At 36.4% G+C, this 7,500-nt stretch overlaps 2 protein-coding genes across 2 annotated transcripts in view; one reads left to right on the top strand and one right to left on the bottom strand.

Annotated features, from left to right (window-relative positions):
• The window catches only part of LOC144960678 (uncharacterized), a gene marked incomplete in the record, with an annotated part of 100,834 nt that overhangs the window by 18,848 nt on the left and 74,486 nt on the right, over positions 1 to 7,500 (bottom strand).
• Positions 6,540 to 7,500, top strand: part of LOC144960680 (uncharacterized) — an 8,359-nt gene continuing 7,398 nt past the window's right edge. The window contains exon 1 of the mRNA XM_078893962.1: positions 6,540 to 7,239. The gene's annotated coding sequence lies outside the window, so the exon portion shown is untranslated. The remainder of the gene's footprint in view (positions 7,240 to 7,500) is intronic.

Here is a 7,500-nt window from a genome sequence, read left to right as displayed (position 1 = left end):
TGGCTATGAATTCAATTTCCCTTACCGAGTGGATCCCGACATAATACCGCTTTGATACGGTGGGTCACATTTATGCCAGGCTTCAGGAATGACAATCAAAAACAGTGGGTCGCCTCAAACCGACTATACAGACAGGCCACGGCAGGACTGCTGCAAACTTGCATCGACGGGGTCTGAGGGGGTCCGCCGATTGTCACCACTGTCAGGGATCGCCAGTGACAGCAGCAAACCACATCATCTTACAACGCCCCGTGACGAGATTAGCGGGAGGTTTCGAGGTTATCCTCAACTGCACCGACGAACTTGCGTCTATGTGGTCTAGTGGTATGACACTCGCTTTCGGATCGGAAGGTCCTGGGTTCGAGCCTCGCTCGGCGCATAGTTGAGTCCTTGGAGAAGGTTCTTTACTCACATTCTCTCACCGTACTCAGGTGTAAAAATGAGTATCCGGCCGTTAACAGCGTTGTCTCTGTCAAAAAAATTTGTAATATCGTCTAACAGGCGTCATGTCCCGTCCTACATGTTAATTTTTGATGTTGGCCAGGGACCCCTTGTAAAGCGCTTTGAGCACATTTAGTTGATATTGCCCTATGTAAAAAGCTCAATTTTAATTTTCAATTTTTTTAAAACTTAAAGACTGGCTGGAGACTTCCAGTGTGGAGATGTAGCCAAAACGCTTCGACTGTTGTGTGTATATGTGTGTGTGTGTGTGTGCGTGTGTGTGTGTTTGTTTGCTTGTAAAGCGTGTGTGTAGGTAAGCGATTATCAAGAGGATTGGGAGCCGTAACAGAGCTTGTCGTTTGTATTCTATAGATAGTATGCGCTTGGCTAAGAAGCTCACACCATTGCCATCCGGAAATATAATGGAAAACACACAATACTCTGTGTAACCATGAACTTTTATAGTCGGGGTAATACAGTTAAGTGAGTATCACTCACAAACGCGGATGGCAAAATACAATAACAAAGGCTTGAGTGACGTCATCTTCGAACTATCTATATTTATATATATTAGATTATATCCATATTAGTATTAGGCATTCCATGAAGAACTAGATAATCAAACAAGAAAGCCAAACAAGACATCTGATGTCTACAGGAGTCATCCATGTTGTCGACGTAAGTAAATTGGATTCAGTAGTCTGATGTCACGCCGCCCGGCAACGGTGGCCATGTTGGTTCTAAACAAAGAAAATCATTACTTTTTATTCTTCAAGCTGGCTACAACCTTTCATATGTCTTGTGATCAGAATGTATAAAAGTCAAAATAAGATCATATTTATAATGTTTTTCTCCTCTGGATACACTTTTATGCTCGTCGGAGAAATATTTCATAAGGGCGTCCGCCATTGTTCCGATAGTTTAGAGCCAGTGTTAAAGGAAGTGACGTTACGACTATTGAATCCTATTGTGGGTTAATAATATTGCCCAAGGAAAACTAAAACGAAAGTGCCTGAAGCAGGGCTTGAACCCGAGATATTTCCGGGTCATAGTGCCTTAACCACTCGGCCACTTCGCCCCCCAACAGAAAACCGTGTTGAGTCGATGGTCATATCCAATTTTTGTTATTGACGTCGCTGGTTGCTTTAACTTCAACGATAACAAGATGTTTCATGTCACACACAAAAAAAAAAAAAACAAAAAAAAAAACAAAAAAAATAAACCAACAAAACCAAAAAAAAAAAAAAAAAAAAAACTAAACAAAAAAAATTATTCCATTTTAACAAATTCCTTCAAAATGGATAAGCGGAAAATTCATAATTTTGATAATGTAAATCTTCTATGAGTTCCGATCCTTACCTGTTACCGATTTTAATATAGCTGTAATAAGCGAAATCCTCGCCTATTGTTCTAAAATTCATGAAAAAAAAAAATTTTTAATTAAGACAAATTGATTCAGAGATTCATACAAATTTTTGCAGCTGTGCGTTGAGGGACAGCTGAGAAAAAAAAAAAAGAAAAACACGCGCCACTTATTAAAAATCTGACTATAATCAACTCTTCACATATAAGAACTTTTAATTACAGAATCGATAAATATACGAAACTATGGCATTGAACTGTTCGTTTGTTTATCACTCATTATCTCGTTTTTCTTCGTGTTCGTGACGTCCACAACAACAACAACAACAACAACAACAACAACAACAACAACAACAACAACAAACAAGCTATACAGGATGAACAATTGATTTTTGTGGCTTTGTGGTCTGATAGTAAAACACTTGGACTAGTAACCTATAAGTCTCAGATTTCGAGTCTCACTGTGTGTGGGACGCAAGTCTGAGCCCTTGCAAAAAAAAACAAAAACATTTTCTTACCCCAATAGATGTGCGGCTATGTGGTCTAGTGGTATGACACTCGCTTTCGGATCGGAAGATCCTGGGTTCGAGCCTCGCGCTCGGCGCATAGTTCAGTCCTTGGAAAAGGCTCTTTACTCACATTCTCTCACCGTACTCAGGTGTAAATTGAGTACCTGGCCGCTAACAGCGTTGTCTCTGTCCTAAAAATTGTAATATCGCCTGACATGCGTCATGTCCCGTCCTATATGTTAAATGTTTCTGTTGACCAGGAACCCCTTGTAAAGAGCTTTGAGCACAATTAGTGGATATTGCGCTATATAAAGTTATATGATTTTTATTTTATGCCGCAATGCGACAGCTCACGAACGCCTTGCTTCACAATTGTACTGCCTAATTAGTCAATTTCAAAGCAATACATTTCAACTGTCACGATATTGGATTTCAACTCCTTCCTCAACAAATAATTAAGAAAGGATAGTTAGAATGTAACAAAGCAACAACAACAACAACAAAATAATGACTTTACGCCTCTGATTAACTCTCTCCTTACCAGCTATTTTTAGAATTTCCCCCAAAAAGTCACCCCACCCAGCACAAAAATAGACATTTCTTACTCAAACAAAAAAGGAAAAAAGTGAGCTCTACAACCCAGTGTTTAGTATTTATAGCTGTCATCAAAGCATTTGTTTACATTTTGTGATGTACAAGAGAAATCAGAAAGAGAAAATTGTTGGTTACATCGTAACGAATGTGACGATTTTCCTATGGGTGGTAAGGAGAGGGTTAAATGAATGAAGAAATGTATGACAAACAATTTTATTACAATGATCGTGACTTGTGTATGAGACCGTGGCCTTCGTAAAGTTATGGCCTGACACCGTAGCCATCGTTATGTTATAGCCTGACACTGAAATCCAAAAGGACTGGCAGTTTGACGTCATTATTTGTTTTTTTGCACCGCTTAGTGAGTTGTCGTTAGTAGAGCTCAAGGAAACAAGTGATCCCATTGGTTGAACTATTAAATACAACTCACGATCTGTTTTCTTTTGTGGCCAAAGACTGGCATTTTGACGTCATTTTTTGGTCAGTGTCAGCGTGACCTTCGTAAAGTTATGGCCTGACACTGACCAAAAAATGACGTCAAAATGCCAGTCTGGCCACAAAAGAAAACAAATCGTGAGTTGTATTCAATAGTTCAACCAATGAAATAACTTGTTTCCATGAGCTCTACTAACAACTCACTAGGCGGTGTAAAAACCAAATAATGACGTCATACTGCCAGTCCTTTTGGATTTCAGTGTCAGGCTATAACATAACGATGGCTACGATGATACTGACCAAATAATGACGTCAAACTACCAGTCCTTTTGGATTTCAGTGTCAGGCTATAACATAACGATGGCTACGATGATACTGACCAAATAATGACGTCATACTGCCAGTCCTTTTGGATTTCAGTGTCAGGCTATAACATAACGATGGCTACGATGATACTGACCAAATAATGACGTCAAACTGCCAGTCCTTTTGGATTTCAGTGTCAGGCTATAACATAACGATGGCTACGATGATACTGACCAAATAATGACGTCAAACTGCCAGCCCATTTGGATTTCAGTGTCAGGCTATAACATAACGATGGCTACGATGATACTGACCAAATAATGACGTCAAACTGCCAGCCCATTTGGATTTCAGTGTCAGGCTATAACATAACGATGGCTACGATGATACTGACCAAATAATGACGTCAAACTACCAGTCCTTTTGGATTTCAGTGTCAGGCTATAACATAACGATGGCAACGCTGACACTGACCAAATAATGACGTCAAACTGCCAGTCCCTTTGGATTTCAGTGTCAGGCTATAACATAACGATGGCTACGATGAGACTCACGTTAATCGAGTGAATGTTCACGACATTAAATAATAAATAAAAATAAAATTGAGCTTTATATAGCGCAATATCCACTAAACGTGCTCAAATCACTTTACAAGGGGTCGCTGGTCAACAGAAACATTTAACATGTAGGACGGGACATGACGCCTGTTAGGCGATATTACAATTTTTCGGACAAAGACAACGCTGTTAACGGCCAGGTACACATTTTACACCTGAGTACGGTGAGAGAATGTGAGTAAAGAGCCTTTTCCAAGGACTGAACTATGCGCCGAGCGCGAGGCTCGAACCCAGGACCTTCCGATCCGAAAGCGAGTGACATACCACTAGACCGCATAGCCGCTTTGCTATAAAATGTCTTGTTTAAAAATAGCATTATGTGGAATATCATTTTTTTTTCTCTTTTTTTTTTCTAATTTAATTATTAATTAATAATTCAACCTCTTAAATAACTTATCTATTAATTAAATCTTTAGACGATTTTACATTATTATTATCACCATTATAATTATCATCATCATCATCATTATTATTATTATTATTATTATTATTATTTTTATTATTATTATTATTATTATTATTATTATTATTATTATTATTATTATTATTATTATTTTATTATTATTATCATTATTATTATTATTATTATTATTATTATTATTATTATTATTATTATTATTATTATTATTATTATTATTATTATTATTATCATTATTATTATCATTATTATTATTATCATCATCATCATTCTTCTTCTTCTTCTTCTTCTTCTTACTATCATTATTATAATTATTATATTTATTACTATTATTATTATTATTATTATTATTATTATTATTATTATTATTATTATTATTATTATTATTATAAATTATTATTATTATTATCATTATTATTATTATTATTATTATTATTATTATTATTATTATTATTATTATTATTATTATTATTATTATTATTATTATCATTATTATTACCATTATTATTTATTATTATTATTATTATTATTATTATTATTATTATTATTATTATTATTACTATTATTATCATCATTATTATAATTGTTATTATTATTTTTAAAAATTGCACTATCGTTTTAACGGCATTTTATCTCGTTCTACATGTTAAGTGTTTCTGCTGATTAGACACCCATTGGAAAACTCATTGAGCACAATTAGAGAATATTGCGCTATATTAAATCTCATATTTCTTTTTACTATCTAATCTAAAGCATTCGAAGGTTGACTGAAGTGAAGAATGTATCAATAAAGATGAGAGAAGATAGATTGAAATGGTTCGGACATGTAAAGAGACGAGAGAGGGAGGGAGTTCGTGGGAAGGAAAGTATTGGACTTACAAATAGGGGGATAGAGGAAAATGGGACGCCCAAAGACTAGATGGTGGGATAAGGTTAAAGACGATATGAAAGAACTGGGCCTGGAGGAAGATGATGTGTTGAACCGAGATGCATGGAGATGTGGCATTGATTATGACAACCCTGCAAAATGCGGGATAAGCTGAAAGAAGAATAAGAAGATCAAATGTAAAGCATCCGGTCATTGACCCCTCACCTTACCAGCTACAGGAAAATCGTCACATTCGTTGCGATACAACCAACATTTTTGAAATTCAAATTTCTTTTGTACATCATAAAATCTAATGAAAATGAACAGTATGTTGTAGAGTATGTTTTGCTAAAGAAATTATGTTTGGCAAGAACTTTACTGCTATTGTGTTTGAGTGATAAAAATATCTATTTTTGTGTTTATTGGGTGTGAAGTTTTGGGGAAAATCCTGAAAATGGCTGGTAAGGAGAGACTGAAAATGGCAAAACATCGAATGTTATGTAAAATAGATAAATTAACTGGGAAATAAATCCAGGGGCTACTCATTGTCATTTTATCACCTCTTCGTCTTTGTTGGAATAATAGAATAATTATTTTGATTGATTATTTCCCTTTAACAAAGACAAAGTGGAAAGGAGTGGTAAGGATAGGGTTAACCATCTAAGACGGTAGGTTGCTTGTTATGTCAAGTCAGAGTAAGATCGATGCTCGTATGTAAAAGGTTAAAAGGGCGTTTTTCAACCAGTCCGAGGCTGTGACGAAATGAATATCATGGACGTTTTTGATTGGCTCCTTCTCCGAACTAGTATGGCTGGCGTGCCTGTACAATTAATTCATCTTTCGCCCCAAGCCATTTCTACCATTTGCCACCCAAAGAGTTTACACCGTGTAGAACTGCTCGCCTTAAATGTTTGTTTTTTTTCTTCAACACTTTAAAATAAATCTAACAGCCGGATTTTAATTAGGCTGCCTCTATTCTCACCCCCCCCCCCCCCCGACCGATTGGATTACCAAAAAAAAACGTCGCCGGCTTTTTGCGATTTGGATTTGATTGATTTTTTTTAAAATTGTGCAACTTGTGACAAGAAACTTAACAAATTCCTGCACTACAACCTTTGGATTAAACATACAACAATTGTGGACTACTTTTTATACTATTATGAAGACTAGCATCCCGGGGGTGAGAATAGTCACTTCGTTTTAATTAACAACATACTTATGCTTCAGATTGTATTAACTGTGCCGGAAATGTTCGCCTCAACAATATAAAATTATATAGATAATTCGAAGAAGACGTCACTCAGGTCTTTGTTATTGTTTTTTTTGCCATCCGCTTTTATGAGTAATGCTCACTGAACTGTATTAACCCGACTATAAACGTTCATGGATACACACAGTTTTGTGTGTCGGTCCGTTATACTTCCGGATGACAATGTTATGAGCTTCTTAGCCAAGCGCATACTATCTGTAACTAGCTGCCTGATTTTAACAACCTATATCTGCATCATATTTTTTTCACTGTCCTATTCTTTCGGAAGGAAATCGTTATTTTAAAAAAAATGACAATTCAATTCTGAATTAAGAAAAAATTTTGTGATTTTTCTCAAATTGTGACTATCTACTGGGATTTGACCTCGGGTTACATTGCCATCACGTGAAAACCGCATTCATCGTTTCAAATAGAAAAAGGTACGTAATATTCAAGACAACATTTTGAAAGGTTGTGTCCAGATGAGGCTAATCTTCATACATTGATACGATCTCCCCGGCCAGGCGGAGTTGTCGTACCAGTAAGGTGCGGCTATGTGGTCTAGTGGTATGACACTCGCTTTCGGATCGGAAGGTCCTGGGTTCAAGCCTCGCGCTCGGCGCATAGTTGAGTCCTTGAAAAAGGCCCTTTACTCACATTTTCCCACCGTACTTAGGTGTAAAATGAGTACCTGGCCGTTA

Source organism: Berghia stephanieae, chromosome 15 (genome assembly GCF_034508935.2).
Source record: "Berghia stephanieae isolate SIO BIC M18660-M18661 chromosome 15, UCSD_Bste_1.3, whole genome shotgun sequence".
Taxonomy (NCBI): domain Eukaryota; kingdom Metazoa; phylum Mollusca; class Gastropoda; order Nudibranchia; family Aeolidiidae; genus Berghia; species Berghia stephanieae.
Note: the sequence above shows the minus strand (reverse complement) of the source record. Positions and strands in the feature narration are given on the sequence as shown.